This window comes from Suncus etruscus, chromosome 19, assembly GCF_024139225.1.
Source record: "Suncus etruscus isolate mSunEtr1 chromosome 19, mSunEtr1.pri.cur, whole genome shotgun sequence".
NCBI classification, from domain to species: domain Eukaryota; kingdom Metazoa; phylum Chordata; class Mammalia; order Eulipotyphla; family Soricidae; genus Suncus; species Suncus etruscus.
In genome coordinates, this window is record NC_064866.1 from 10,992,410 (window position 1) to 11,009,122 (window position 16,713).

At 41.9% G+C, this 16,713-nt stretch overlaps 1 long non-coding RNA gene across 1 annotated transcript; it reads right to left on the reverse strand.

Moving 5' to 3' along the window:
• Nucleotides 1–7,189: 7,189 nt before the first annotated feature.
• Nucleotides 7,190–16,483, reverse strand: LOC125997424 (uncharacterized). Its single transcript, XR_007491655.1, has 2 exons — nt 16,225–16,483; nt 7,190–7,525 (listed from the first exon to the last, which is right to left on the reverse strand). It is a non-coding gene; the product is annotated as an uncharacterized LOC125997424 (long non-coding RNA).
• Between the last annotated feature and the right edge of the window lie 230 nt (nt 16,484–16,713).

A 16,713-nucleotide genomic window follows, 5' to 3' on the forward strand; every position in this document is an offset into this window, starting at 1 on the left:
ACAGAAAGAGGAGGAGACCTCAATCTTGGGGTAAATAATCTTTAGTTTTATTATATATTTACACATTTAACTGACTATACCAGTTGGCTAAAGATTTCTTGGTCCCTGAACACCTCACCCCAAAAAACACCAGGGTTTCAACTAGTGTCAGTATTTATGTTTTAAGGGTAAAATGTGAGCCTATTACACTCAATACCAAAGGTCAAAATCCTCAAGGTTCTTTCGTAGCTGCCTCCACCCCAGTCCTTTCTTGTTATACTCAGTTTCCTTATTAGAGTCTAAAGGTTGGGGGTTTTTTGGTTTGGTTTTATTTATTTATTTTGGTTTTGGGGCCACACCCAGTGATGCTCAGGGGTTACTCCTGGCTCTGCACCTCAGAAATCACTCCTGGCTTGGGGGACCATATGGGATGCTGGGTCAGCCGCATACAAGGCAAACATCCTACTGCTGTGCTATCTCTTCGGTCCCTAAAGGTTGGTTTTTACTGGCCATTGTCTCATTTGGGGGAAGTGCTCAGGGATCCCAAAAATCCCTTACAGACGTTCTTGATCAACTAAAAACTAAACTGGACAGTCAGTTCAAAGCAAAAGTCCAAAAATCTGGTAGTAGGTACCAACAAGCTCCCAACACAGGCTATACCTAGCCATGTTTTCAGGGGCACCAGGTTGTGTTAAAGCTTGAACTTGGATCTCTGCTGTATCATCTCTCTCACACATTTGTTTCACACACTATGAGTAAGACCACCCAGTTTTCTTCACCTTTCTTCTTCTGACTGATGTCAATTAACATGATCGTCTCAAGTTCTGTCTGTGCTGTCACAGAAAAAAAAAAATGACTATTCCATTGGTTCTCGCAGCTGAGCAGAGTTCCTTGGTGGAGATAAACCAATTTCTTCAGCCCTTCATTACCAATAGGCACTTGGGTTGTTTCCAGATCTTGGTTGTTGTAAATAGTGGTGCAGTGAACATAGGGGGTCATTTATTTTTCCAAATTAGTCTTTTTTTTTATTTAGGAGTATAGATAATCTTTAGAATTTCTCAGCCTTTTTTTCAGCTTCACCTATATCAATTTTCACTTCTCTAAGACCTTCTGGGGTTCTAAGAAGCAAGTTAACTCACTTTTAGTTCTTCACCCCACCACCCACAGCTTCGAAGTTTGGTCATCATTTCGTTGACCAATTAAGTCAATGCTTATTTGTTGCTTGCAAGCTTCTGAAATTTTATAGACATCTGCCAAATGCTATCAGCGCCTCTCTTTTTCTTAAAACTGATGTGGGTCTGGGACCTTGGCTTTTGTTTTGTTTGAAGATTATATCTAGAAATACTCAGAGATTATTTATTTATTTATTTATTTATTTATTTATTTATTTATTTATTTTAGGGGGGCACACCCTGTGTTGCTCATAGGTTGGTTACTCCTGGCTCTGCGCTCAGAAATGGCTCCTGGCTCCGAGAACCATATGGGATGCTGGGGGATCAAACCGAGGTTCGTCCTGGGCCAAGTGTGTGCAAGGCAAGTGCCTACTGCTGTGCCATTGCTCAGGCCCCTTGGACCTTATTTTTGGCTCTTTGATTAGCCATCACTCCTGGTTGAGCTCTGGGGATTTGTGGTGCTGGGAATTGAACTCAGGTTGGCTGTGTGCAAAACAAGTGCCCTTCCCACTATATAATCTCTATGACCTCCTACTCCCTCATTCAATAGAAAACACAGCCAGCAGTGCTTTGGGGGCTAGAGGCATTCTCAGAAGAGTTCACCCAGTGATATAAGCCTGAGGCATCAGTGTTGAGGTGGGAGATTACACCTACTGGAGCCTATCAGGGATATTCCTAAATGACAGCTGGTGCTAGGGACTGACCTCACGGCCTACATCTGCTAAACTCTTGAGCCTCCACCATCTGAGCTCTTGGCTCTCCACCATCCATGGCTTTGTTCTGACTATTTTTTTTATTCCTTTATTGTCATTTTTAGGGTTTTCCCAAGAGTAAATGCATATGTTCAATATGTTATCTTTGGGAATACTCACAGATTTTTTAAATGAGTTTCTAATATTTATAATGACTCCATTATGGTGCTTGTATATAGCAGTGTGATTTGGTTGATTTGGGGGCCACACTTAGCAATTCTCAGAGGACTTTGCAAGGCCAAGCGTTGAACACAAGAATCCAGCATGCAAAGCAGACTTGCCCTATAAAAGTCATTTTTCTGGTCCCTGTATCATTATTTTCAAAATCTTGTTACAGGCACATTTTGGTATATATATATTTATTTCCTTTTAAATAGCATATTGGAGGTAGAGAGAGAGTGCAGAAGATAAGGTTTACCTTGCATCTGGCTGACCTTGGTTCCACCCCAACATCACATACCCTGAGAACCACCAGGAGCACATTTGTGGCACAGAGACAAAGACCTTCATTAGGATAATTCTTGAAAAAGATAAAAATACTAACACTAGGGGCTGGAGCAATAGCACAGCAGTAGGGCATTTGCTTTGTAAGCAGCTTCCCAGAGGGAGTTGGTTCGATACCCTGCGTCCCATATGGTCCCCAAGCCAGGAGTGATTTCTAAGTGCATAGCCAGGAGTAAACCCTGAGCATCACTGGGTGTACCCCCCCAAAAAAAATTAACACTAATTGAAGGCAGGAATGATAGCACAGTAGGCAGGGCATTTGTCTTGCACTGGGCCAACCTGGGTTCAATCCCCAGCTTCCTATATGGTCCCCAGAACCTACCAGAAGTAATTTCTGAGTATAGAGCCAGAAATCACTCAAGTGCTGCCACCAATAAACCAAAGAGGGGGGAAAAACTAAAGTTAATAGTTTTTATTAACTATTAATATGATAGTTATTATACCAACTTCTCCACCTGTGAATCAGAGCAACTTACAAGCTCTCAGCAAGTCTATGCTCATGTGGAAAAGAGCACACTATTCTATCCCTCAGGGGGCCGTCATCTCTCTGGCCACTCCACTCTCACCTGTGTCCTCTTTGAAGAGAATTCCTTGGTTCCTTAGATTTTGCTTCTATTGGGCTGCTCTCACAAGACACCACCCACCGCTCCTCAGGGTCTTGAGGATTTCTAACTCTGAGATCACCTAACTGGGGATCAGAATAAAAGCCTGAAACACCTTCGGGCATCCTTCTAACTATGTTTTACAGTTTGCATGTCACCTTGATTTCCATGTTGGCTCTTCTGTAGTTGAAGTTGACATTCTCTGTTTATACACTCAGTGGAATGAATATTTGTGCCTTGGTCTTATTTATTTGCCTCTCAGATTCTCTTAAAAATTGGGTAACTTGGGGGTCCAAGTGGTAGCACAATGGTAGGGCATTTGCCTTGCATGTAGCTGACCCAAAATGGACACGGGTTTGATCCCCAGAATCCCATATGGTCCCCTAAGCCAGGAACGATTATTGAGCTCAGAGCCAGGAGTAACCCTTGAGTGTCGACGGTGTGGCCCCCCCAAAACAAACAAAAATAAAATAAAATAAAAATTGAGGTAATTAAATTACAGCTGAATTTTGTTGGTATAACTGAGAGCTTGTTTAAAAACTACTTGAGTGACAAGTTCTCATATGTGGAACCTAAAGGTATACAACAAGGAAGCAACAAAAAGCCAACAGGAGAATTAATCCACGGAATTAATTTTGGGGAAGGAGACTAAAAGGTAGAAATTTGGCGGTCCTTGGGTGAAGAAAGTGGATTCACTGGTGGTGGGTTTGGTGTTTGAATTATGTACAGATAAAATTCTTGTTAACAGTATTATAAATCATACTACCTCGATCAATTAATAAAAAGTTTAACGGCTCAAGTACTGTGTCTATAGATGCAATCTCTTGCCCAAAACTTGCAAGAGAAAATCCCAATCTATGCATTTTCCCTGTTTATTTGAATGTGTTTATTGACTTGAATATATCTGTGAGGTGGGAAGAGTTCCTTTGCTCGGCAAAGTTTGCATTGATTTCACCCTTTCCTTGAACTAGGCAGATAAGTCGATTCTAGCACATTCCAAAGCCTGACTTTTTTTGTTTTGTTTTTGTTTTTGGGTCACACCAGGTAGCACTCAAGGGTTACTCCTAGCTCTGTGCTCCTGGTAGGTACGGAGGATCATATGGGATGCGGGGATTCGAACCACCATCTGTCCTGGATCAGCTGTGTGCAAGGCAAACACTACTGCTGTGCTATCTCTCTGGCCTCTTAATCCTGACTCTTAAACAAGTTTGAGTCTTTCTTGTAGAGAAAGACTTTTATTTCATTTATTCTTCCAATAAGAAAATTACTATCAGTACTATGCTTTTTATACCTGAATTTATAAATACATCTGGGGACATAGTACAGGGTTAAGGTGCTTTCCTTGCATGCAGGTGTCCCAGGTTTGATTCTCAGCACTTTGTTTGGTCTCCTGAATCCCACCAGAATTGATCCCTGAACACAGAACTAGGAGTAAGCCTGAGCACCACTGAGTAAGGCCCCCCGCAAAAAAACAAAAGCAAAAACAGTCGAGTTAAGGTTTTAATGATAATACCACTAAAGCCAAAAGATGGAGATTTGACATTTGAAATTTGGTCTATGTTTTGGGTTTTTGTTTGTTTGTTTTGTGTCATTTTATCTTTTTTGTGAGTGTTTCTTGGGGGGGGGGCACACCCAGTGATGTTCAGGGATTACTCCTGGCTTTGCACTCAGAAATCGCTCCTGACTTGGGGGATCATATGGGACGCCAGAGGGTCAAACCATGGTCTGTCCTAGGTTAGCGTGTGCAAGGCAAATGCCCTACCACTTGCACCACCACTCCGGCCCCGACTGTTTCATTTTGTATTTCTTTCTCTGCCTAATTTTGGCTATATGTCAGCAGTCCATTTCTTTTGTTCACGCTATCTACTTTTCGTTTTTCTCCTTTGCATTTTTCACTCCCATTTTGTTTTTGTTTTTGTTTTTTGTTTTTGGGCCATGCCCGGCAGTGCTCTGGGGTTACTCCTGGCTGTCTCCTCAGAAATAGCTCCTGTCAGGCACGGGGGACCATATGGGACACCGGGATGTGAACCAATCACCTTTGGTCCTGGATCGGCTGCTTGCAAGGCAAATGCCGCTGTGCTATCTCTCCGGGCCCATGTTTTTCTACCCCTTCATCTCTCTTCTTTAACAGACGGACCGCGGTTCAATCCCCGGGTGTCCCATATGGTCCCCCAAGCAGGAGCGACTTCTGAGTGCATAGCCAGGAGTAACTCCTGCTCCTGAGGGTTCCGGGTGTGACCCAAAAACCAAAAAAAAAAAAAAAAAAAAAAAGGACGTCTTAAAAAAAAAAAAAGGAATTCTCTCAGTATTTACCATTTTTGTACTGCATTATTCAATCATTGTATATGCCACACTTTCCTGTTCCCAATTTCCAAGAAAGGTAATTGAAGTCTTTGAATGTCTTTCTCAGTAAAATAGAGTTCTTTGAGTTTTGAATTCTTTGATTCTAGATTGCTTTAGTATCACCCAGTGCAAGGTTTCTTGATAGAACTCAGCACTCTTTGACTAACGTTTCCAAAATGGTATAAAACTATTTCTCTTTATTCCTATCCTTGCTCTGTAACCACAGATCCTTCTTTTATGGTCATTTAAAATCTTATTAGCATAAAAATAAGACATGTTTTAAATATTTATAACAAAAGGGGCCAGAGAGATATCACAGTGGTAGGGCATTTGCCTTGCAAGAACCAATGGTGGTTCAAGTCTTGGCATCCCAGATAGTCCCCCATGCCTGCCAGGAGCAATTTCTGAGCAGAGAAACAAGTGTAACCCCTGAGCACATCTGGGTGTGGCCCAAAAACCAAAAAAAAAAGGGGGGGTCCGGAGAGATAGCACAGTGGTGTTTGCCTTGCAAGCAACCGATCCAGGACCCAAGGTGGTTGGTTCGAATCTGATGTCCCATATGGTCCCCCGTGCCTGCCAGGAGCTATTTCTGAGCAGACAGCCAGGAGTAACCCCTCAGCACCGCTGGATGTGGCTCAAAAACCAAAACCAAAACCATACAAAAAAAAAAACAACAACAAAAATTTTTTTTCATAACAAAATCACAGCTCACCTGTGTTAAGTTCCAGCAATCCCCTTCTCTGAGTTTGATTCAGATATTGCCTTCTTTGGTCACACTTTCAAAATTATCAAATGTCCTTTGACCTTTCTTTGCATTATTTTTACCTTCAGATTTTATTCCTATATAGCATACTATATATTTTTATTATTCTGCTTATTTCTCCCTTTCTATCTCTCTCGCCCTTTCTCTCTCCGATAGGTTTCCTGAGGACCTGGGTGTTCGTATGCTTTGATCATTGCTATATATCCTGGCATCTAGACGAGTACATGGAGCCCTTAATCAATATCTATTGAATGAAAACGTCACTTCATCTCCAGACCTCAATACTTACCCCCATTTTAAAGATGAGAAAATAGAGGCACAGAGCAGTTAGGTGTCTTGCTAAGATTGGATCCTTCAAAAGTGGAAGCATGCCAGTCCCTTAGCTCTTGTTCCTCACAACTAACAATGCTCAGGGTCCCACAAACTATATTTATTTTAGTCTTTTTTTAAGTGATTTATATTGACACAGCAGTGCATTATACCATTATATGGGTTTCAAGGGTACGTCATTATTAGTCAACATCTGTACATATAGGGCATTAAAATCACCCCTAAAATTTCCATTCTAGCCAAATGTTTTTAAGCAAAAAAATAGTAAAGGGGAAAAAAATTATTGGACTAATAGAGGCTACTCTTAACAGCCCTTCTTCCACTGCTTACTCTCGCCATGCCACTAACTAGTGTCCTGAAGTCATATTGAACTACACTTCCAATTACTGTGTAGAAATATCTTCTGGTATCTTCTGAGGTGAGACTAGTGTGTGGAATCAGAGAGGAACCACAAAAGAAAAAACTCCCCTCCTTTCTCAGTATTGACTGCTTTTGTTCCTTTCACTTTCCTATTTTTTTTTCTCCTTTTCTACTTACAGACACTCATTTTTCTAGCTGAAAACAGAAAACCTTATCAGATTGGAATAACAGTCCTTCTTGCTATTGTGTGTTTTTTCCCTCCCTTCCTCCCCACAAAGATGGGATGGATTTGAGCCTCATCAGAAAGCCAACTGCCTGTACACTGAAGCCTAGTCAGGAACAGAAAAAGAAAATGCAGAAAAGGAAAAGCCCAGCTCACACAGATTATAAAACAAAAAGCTGTATCTTGCAAAATCGAAGCCTGCAAAGTCAAAGCCCATTGACTACAGGTATGCGTGTTGACAGGAAACCGGAGTTGAGGCTTTCTGAATGGTGTGTCTGACCTTGTAGAATTTTGCTGCAACTCAAAAAAAAGATGCTGAATGAACAAGGGAGACGACTTCTAGATGAGACCTCTGAGGCCAGGCCAGTTCTCTATAAAAATAGCCACTGGAACAACAGTCATGCCCATATCATCTTTGCCATCCCCTTGATGGGTTCAACGTATGCTGCCATTCTTAATACTGCACTAGACTTCACCAATATTGCTTCAAGAGTATCCTGGAAAGACATTGGAAGGATTCCAGAAGACACATTATTCATCATAGATTAATGTCTGTTGCACAATGAAATACTCATGTTTCCTTGCAAGATCAGCAAATTGAAAAGCTGAACCCTATCCCTAAATGGAACCCTAACCTTAACCCTCACCCGAACTTTAAATGTAACCCTAACTCTACATGTAACCCAAGGCTAGTCCTAACTCTCAATGCAACCCTGATGCTAGTCCTAACCCTAAGATAAATAAGCTATAGATTGAGGAGCTGGAGTATGGAAGGAAGAGCATTTGCCTTGCATGTTGAGGCCCTGGGTTTGGCTCCAGAATCAGGAGGAAAAGAAATAAGTTAAAGAACCAGAGATAGTACAAGAGGTTAGATGCTTGTCTTCCACATTGCCTATTCCTGTTCAAATTCTGGCACTTCAATTGTTCTCTGAGCACTAACATGTGTCATTTCCTGAGCCTAGAGCCAGAATTAAGTCCTGAACTACTTTGGGTATAGTCAAAAACAAAAATCATAAGTTGAGGGGGGAAGAACAGCTAGATGGGAAGCAATGGGGTGCATAGGTCAAGGGGATTCAGTAACATCATTGGTGTAAAGGAGTGGTAGAACTAACTATCCAAACCAGAGAGTCAACACTAAAATTATGAGGTCCAAACCCCAATCTGTCGTGGTGGCAGGCTGAGGAAGCAGGGGAATGGGTGGGAGGAATCTAGGAACCAGGATGAAGGGAAGAAGAGAATGACAATGGGATGAGATCTGTGCTAGAATTCAACTATGAATAAACTTTGTGAATAATATTTTTAAATCATGAGTTAAGGTATCACCCAATCTTGGTTTCTGCTAAAGGACTCACTTTCGTTTCTATAGCAATGATAAACAGAAAATTCTTGCATGAGAGCTCAGGTCCAAGGTCAAATATTTTCAGTCTTCAGAATATTTTCGACACCTTCATCTGTTTTATTTTGGAAACAATATTTTATTTTTTTTTTTGTTTTTGGGCCACACCCTGTGACGCTCAGGGGTTACTCCTGGCTATGAGCTCAGAAGTTGCTCCTGGCTTCTTGGGGGACCATATGGGACGCCGGGGGATCGAACCGCGGTCTGTCCTAGGCTAGCGCAGGCAAGGCAGGCACCTTACCTCCAGCGCCACCGCCCGGCCCCTGGAAACAATATTTTAAATAAACATAAAAGTAGTATAACCCGGTCTAAAACTAAGTAATAGAGAGAGAGCTTTAAAAGTTAAGCACCCAGAGGCCTAAGTGGATAGGGTGCTTGTCTTGTAGGTGGCTAACCCAGGTTCAATCCTGAACCTGCTAGTCGAAATTTCTGAGTGCAGAGCCAGTAACAACCCCTAAACATTGACAGGTGAGGCCCAAACCCTAAATAAATAAATGAAAGTTAAGCACCTTGTCACAGCTCATAGAATTACTGTTGATTTCCTGCTTCACTCTACACACACACACACACACACACACACACACACACACACACACACACACACACACACACAATTTTTAATTTATGTCAAACTCTGAGCACTTTTCCTATAATCATTGCATCCCAATTCCCAATCATTCTATGTCTGGTGGCACTTTTACCACACCTGTCTGTTTAGCTGGTGTCCACTGAGCCTGGGATATATTTTACTATAAATTTTTTTTTATCTTTGAGTGGTTCTTATATTGGTCACTCAAAGTATACAGAGACTATTCTAGAATCCCTTTTAATTGATAGGGAAACAAACTCAAATGATTTCTCACTGTCCACAGACAGAACTCTTCAACAGTAGGGGCAGATCTCCAACCCACGTATTTTGAGACAAATCAACAGCTCTTTCCTTCTCAACACAAATTCCCTTTAAATACAGTCCAGAGGCAGAGATTTTGCTGGTTCTCTGTCTCCCTCGTGAAAGCTTTATTTCACTTGGAGAATGAAAAACGCATTCTCTTCTTCGTGCTTTTGAGTTAGAAGTAAATACCATTGGAGAGGCAGGATTATCATTCATTATTTTAGAAGCTAAGCTCAAACTCAGAGAGAATATATTCAGGGAGAAACTTCAGAGAGGTTGCTTGCTGAGTAAATTGCTCCCATAAGGAGCTCAGGTTGACTCTTGAAATACTGTTTTCTTTTCTTTTCTTTCTTTTTTTTCTTTTTGGGCCACACCCAGTGATGCTCAGGGATTACTCCTGGCTATGCGCTCAGAAATCGCTCCTGGCTTGGGGGGCCATATGGGACGCCCAGAGGTTGAACTGTGGTCAGTCCTAGGCTGACTTTGCTAGAAGCCAGATTTAGTAAGTAAATCTGATATAGTCTAGCTAAAGACAGTCTTTTCAACACTTAACGCTTTTATTATCAGGAAAGTCATCTTCCCTCTTCTGCTTTTTCTCCCTTTTCCCTCCTTTCTCTCTCTCTCTCTCCTCTCTCTCTCTCTCCCATCTTATTCCTTCCATCCTTTTCTTCTTCCATTCAGAACTCTAAAGGGAAAAAAAATTACTGTTTTGTAAAGTGCTCTTTGTTCATGCAAAAGACATCGATTCTATTTGTTTTTCAAAAATCGTTTGCAAAGCTGGCTTAACCTGATTGAATTTAAGTCTCTGTCATTACATGATGGAGATGGACAGGCAGATCGTGGGAAAGAGCACAAAGCTCATATAAAGGAATTAAGTACATAACAAAGGTAATATTTTTTTCTGGGGGTCAGAGGGACTGTTTGACAGGTTGAAGCAAAGGCTTTGCATGCAAGAGGTCCAGGTTCCATCTTGGCACCACACATTTCTTGCACGCCACTGGGAGTGAATTCTACTAGCACAGAGCAAGGAGCAGTCTCTGAAAACAACTGAGTGTAACTCAAAGGACAAAACAATCATGTTTTTTTTAACTTTATTTAGTTACTGATTGATTGAGTTTTTGGGTCACACCTAGCAGTGCTCAAGAGTTACTCTGCACTCAGAAATTGCCCCTGGCAGGCTGGGGGATCATATGGGATGCTGAAAATCCAACCGGGTCCTTCCTGGGTCAGCTGCATGCAAGGCAAATACCCTACTGCTATGCTATCTCTCTGGCCTTCATAATAATTATGTTAAAGTGAGTTCATACTCTCACTTCTTCTCCTCAATCAGTGAAAATTGAAAGAAAGGGATTCTAAAGCAAATGGCCAAATTCAGAAAAAATGTTTTTTTTTGTAGAGAAGAGAAAGGGAGGGCAAAAGAAGGCAGGGACTATCCTTATTAGGGGACTAATCTGAGACTAAATTCCAGAGCAAGACAGAGACTTTCAAATTCTTTTAACAAATTGGGACGGTGAGCAGTTTTCACTGAGTTTAAAATGGGGGGCCAGTCATCGCCTCACTTTGAACATGTCTCTCCTCCCATTTCTCTAAGTAAATTTCTTTAATTAAAACCACTTTGTTTTATAAAAATAAAATAAGACAGGCAGGCTGGTAAAAAGTGGGGCAGGATGCTGAGATGACTATTTTCTGGTTGTCTGGGTTATCCATGTTATCCAAGCCATGGACCTATCATTATGATGAATATGGATCATTTTTAGTTGTTTAAAGAGCCATTCCTTTTCTGGTCTGACCTTGTCTCACTTTTGCTGTCCCTTTACTGCTGTCAATAAAAAACAAAACAAAACAAAAACCTATTTTTTTGTTTATTTGGAGGCCACACCTGATGGTTCTCAGGGGTTACTCCTGAATCTGCACTCAGAGATCATTCCTGGTGATGCTTGGGGGCCATATGGGATGCCAGGGCTCAAACCCAGGTCAGCTGAATGCAAGGCAAACACTGTGCTATCACTCTGGCCCATAATAAAACTACTTTTATAAGGCAGCATTTTTTCAAAGCAATAGAGAAAAGATACATTACCCAATTAACAATAGTAAAAAAAAAAGGATGAAAAATTTTTAATTAATTATTAAATTAATTATACTGGGAACAAGTAAGCACGGATCCAAGCACCACCTTTCTTTTTATTTTTTTCTTTTTGTTATGGGCCACATCCAGTGATCCTCAGGGGTTCCTCCTGGCTATGTGCTCAGAAATTGCTCCTGGCTTGAGAGACCATATGGGACCTTGGGGGATTGAACCGCTGTCTGTTCTAGGCTAGCATGTGTAAGGCAAATGCCCTACCACTGCGCCACCGCTCTGGCCCCACCATCTTTCTTCTTATTTTTTCTCTCCTTCCTTCCTTCCTTCCTTCCTTCCTTCCTTCCTTTTTCTTTCTTTCTTTCTTTCTTTCTTTCTTTCTTTCTTTCTTTCTTTCTTTCTTTCTTTCTTTCTTTTCTTTCTTTCTTTCTTTCTTTCTTTCTTTCTTTCTTTCTTTCTTTCTTTCTTCCTTTCTTTCTTTCTTTTTCTTCCTTCCTTCCTTCTTTCTTTCTTTCTTCCTTCCTTCCTTCCTTTTTCTTTCTTTCTTTCTTTCTTTCTTTCTTTCTTTCTTTCTTTCTTTCTTTCTTTCTTTCTTTCTTTCTTTCTTTCTTTCTTCTTTCTTTCTTTCTTTCTTTCTTTCTTTCTTTCTTTCTTTCTTTCTTTCTTTCTTTCTTTCTTTCTTTCTTTCTTTCTTTCTTTCTTTCTTTCTTTCTTTCTTTCTTTCTTTCTCTCTCTCTCCTTCCTTCCTTCCTTCTTTCCTTCCTTCCTTTCTTTCTTTCCCTTTTCCTTATAAGAGTTTATTAAACAAAGGCTCTCTCCTCTCAAATAGTTACTTTTAATAGTAAGGTCTTTTCTTCCTAACACATGGTTTATTTTCCTCTTTGCTTTTTTTTCTCCTTGACATCAAATTGTACCATTAAGTAAAGTGATGATTTAAATTTCAATTTTCTTCTCTGAAGCTGCCAGTAGAATGAAAGGTATCGTACAGATGAGCAATTTCATTGAATGTCACTTCACATAAATTTACATAAAGCTACAAAAATCTACACAGCTTCTAAAATTCTTCTGAAGAAAGGGGGAAAATGGGCATTTATGGAATGTCTACAGCCTTTCATTGGTCTACTATAGTTGGACTGCCTTAAATTATCTCAGTTCATCCTTAGAGCTAAGAGATGAATTGAGCCTTGTCATCCTCACTTTATAAGGAAGAGAAAGGACTCAGCATTTCCAAGATATATTGGCAATCTCATACCCCTAGTTCAGTCAGCCATGCACCATCTTTCCTCTATACCAGTTTTTCTCCAGAATTTTCTATGATGGGAGAGAACTTATACAGCCTGAGTTTTCTCTGAGGTCCTGAAGTCTCAAATGGTTAAGTGATATTACATATTCTTCCTCCCAGCTTCTTTGAGTTGCCCACATCCCATCTCAGATTCAGCTCATGGTAGCCCAAGTCCCAGTCATCACTCCCTTTGTTTAGAATCTAGGGAGAGACCCAAATACGTCTGTGGAAGTCTTGAATTTCCTCTCTATAAAACATGGCCACTGAAGGCCAGGGAAGTAGCTCAGAGACTTGAAATTTTTGCTGCTTACGGTTCTAGGTTCAAATCCCTGATGTCTGACATAGACACTGAGCCCATCCTGGCAGTTCCACCACCTGTGAGTCTCCAAAACCACAAGTGATTTCCTGTCACATGGTAGCCAGAGATGTGAGCAACACAAAAAGGGTTGTGACCTTGGTAAATACTACAACAAGAGATATGAGAGCTATGGCCAGATGATGCTGCCCTTGGGAGGCACTGCTGTGGGCACCACAATAAAAACTTGCATGCTGCTGACATGTGGGTTGTATGTCCAGGTTCTTTGGTCTTATTTTCCAGTGTTTCTGGTTCATGTATGAGGCCCTTCCTGTCGCTGCTCTCTCCTACTCTGGGTTGTGATCCTCTCAGGTTTACTTGAGAACTTGGGAAGTGGAGGACAGAGAGCCACAAGAGTTGTGTCTGGGCCCAGAGAGATAGCACAGCAGTGTTTGCCTTGCAAGCAGCCGATCCAGGACCTAAGGTGGTTGGTTCGAATCCCGGTGTCCTATATGGTCCCCCGTGCCTGCCAGGAGCTATTTCTGAGCAGACAGCCAGGAGTAACCCCTGAGCGCCGCCGGGTGTGGCCCAAAAACCAAAAAAAAAAAAAAAAAAAAAAAAAGAGTCGTGTTTGCCCATCCAGGTTCTAGGGTCTAATAAAAAAAACTGACATCCAAAAAAAAAAAAAACGGTCATCGATACTTGCCATGTAGTTATCAGTCCGAACTGGCAATTTTATAAAGGGTAGAGGAGTAGATTCCCCTTTCTGCATAAAGTGCAGTAGCCAAATGCCACCCCCTACACCTTCCAACATAAATGGCCCAGTTCCATGACTTAACCTTATCAAATTTCCAAGCCACCAAATTTGCTTTATAAATTCTGGATACCTCAATATCTTTTTTTTCTTTTTGGGCAACACCCGGTGATACTCAGGGGTTACTCCTGGCTATGTGCTCAGAAATTGCTTCTGGCTTGGGGAACCATATGGGATGCTGGGGGATTGAACCACGCTTTGTACTAGGTCAGCTGCAAACAAGGCAAACCCCCTACCATTTGCGCCACAGCTCTGGCCCCATGGATATCTCAAGATCTTATAGTAGTGTCAGCCCTGTAGTATCATAGGAAATATGATGGGAAAGATCCATAGTTATCTACCAATCTCAGTGAGCCTATACAGTGACACAGAGATTCATGTAGAACCAACCACAGTAAATCTTTAGTCACTGACACCATTGTGAGTTATAACTTTCATTTCAATTTTACCCATATTGGACTACGTTTTGATAACTCGATTTGCCTTTGTGTTGCAATAAGCAATATGAAGGAAATTTGTGCCTGCATGGGAGGCAGGCTATGGTGGTAGGTGGGAGGCTGGGGACACTGGTGAAGGGAGGGTTACACTGGTAGTTAGATTGGTGTTTGAATATTTAATGCCTGAAATGACTGTATTATAAACTTGCTAATCATAGTGTCATGATAAAAGTTAGAAAAATATTGACATTAGGGGCCACAGTGATAGTATAGAGGGCAGGGTATTTGCCTTGCACACAGTTCTAATCTGCATAATTAATAACATAATAACATAATTAATAACATAACTAATACAGTTCTAATCTTCATCATTCCATATGGTCCTCTCAGCACTACCAGGAATGATTCAGGACTGCAGCACCAGAAATTAGCCCTGAACACAGCTGAATGTGGCCCAAAAAGCAAAAGAGAAAAAGAAAACTGACATGAAATTTAATAGGAGAAATAATCATTGAAGTTTGTACCTTGGGGAGTCTGAAAGGTTTTATGCCTCATGAACTAAGGGCTGGGCCAGGGGCAAGGTCAGCATAGGGGAGTGCCAGGGTCATAAGAGGAGCAGCTATTGGGCAATTAGGGATCTGCCCTGCCAAACACAGGAGTAATTCAGATAAAAATTTATCTCTGGTCCTGGATCTTTCTGGGCAAGGCCTCTCTATCCTGTCCTGTCCACATTCTTTAGGGCAGTTAAAAAGAGAGAAGCCAAGTTTGGTCTTCTGTCAGCAGGATCTTGCTGATCTGGGGATCAAAATAATCCTCAAGCAAAGGTAACACATTTAGGGGGGTTTGTTCTGGACCTCTTCATAGCAGACCTTAAAATTCTCCTTTTGCTGCTCTCCAAGCCCTGGTGGCTGACAGCCTATTGGAGTGGGTTCTTGCCTTAGGACAGAGTTTTCCAGGCAGCTTCAAAAGTCTGAGCCAGCCTGCACAACCTGGGGACCTGGTGTCTTTATGGGTTCTGGATTCCAGGGTGTCCTAATTTAGGCACAAACCTAACTTGTGGAGACCCAGGTGTCTTGTGTCAAATGTTGATGCAATCATATTGAGTTCAGTCTTTTCCTTATGATCAGAACTTTGTTCCAGCTGAGAAACAGAGGTTCATCTGAAAATGCTTGTGTGTGTGTGTGTGTGTGTGTGTGTGTGTGTGTGTGTGTGTGTGTGTGTGTTTGGGGGATTCTCTGCATAAGTCCAAACGAACACTTTCGGGGGGGGGTGTGTTTGATTCCATTTATTTTCTTCAATCTCTTTTAAAGACTTCCTCCCTGCTTAGGGATAGATGCCAAGGACTTGCTTGTCCACTAATTGTGGCCTAAGACCATGTCGAGTGCCAAGCGATAATACAGTGGGGTAGGGCACTTGCCTTGCATGCCGCTGACCTAAATCCAGTTCCCAGCATCCTATATGGAGCCCTTCCAGGAGTGATTTCTTAGCACAAAGCAGGAATAAGCCCTGAGTACCAGTGGGTGTATCCCCAAAACAAAACAAAACAAAACAAAGAAAAACCTCAATGTTGACAACTGCCATGGCCCACATCTATCATAGGAGCCTAAGACAAGACGGAAGACTCAGGGCCCAGAGCCAAGTTTTTGCAGCCATGTTCCAGTCTCACCTTATTTTGTTTTGTTTGGGTTTGGTGTGGTTTTTGGTCCACATCTAGTGGTGCTCAGGATTTATTCCTACTTTTGTACTCAGGAATTACTCTTGGCAGTACTTGGGGGAACTGTATAAGATGCCAAGGATCAAACTTGGATCTGTTCTGTGCAACACAAGTGCCCTACTCACTGTACTATCACTCCTATCTCCTCACTTTATTTGGCTTCCTTAATGCCCCCATTTTTTCTTTCTTTCTGGCATTTGCTGCTGTTGTTTCCTCTCTACCAACTTACTTTATGCTCTGCTGCCTGCTAAGCAGTAACAGTAATGGGTCCCCCAGGTCTACCCACAACCTGTTTTGATCTCATCGGTCTCTTTTGTTATCTTCTATCTCCAGACATCTTTGAAAATACAATTCTCAGAGAAGAGCAAGAATCCATATATCCTGATGCCAAGGGCAGGCAAAGGTCAGAAGTTCCAGCCAAGAGTAAGCTCTGAGCAACATAGGGTGTGGGCCCAAAACAAAACAAAGAAAGAAGTCTCAGCTGGACACAAGCTTTAATGATGAGGGGGCAACCACACCCCAGCCCCCATGTCTCACACTGCCTTGCAGGTTCTCAGCACTGGTCAGTTGTGGCTCAGACTGGGCTGGTATGCAGCACAGTATCACAGTTCTGTGCCATGTTGGTAAAAGGCAGGCCTAGCACCAAGACCCAGGGTCCCACTCATGCTCCTTGTCTGAATCTGATGCCCTGCAGAGCAGGCCCCAGATAGGCCTTTTAGTCCTCAGGCTGCCGCCCAGCTGTGCATACATCAGGCCTTGTTCCTGCCCTGATGGCGGC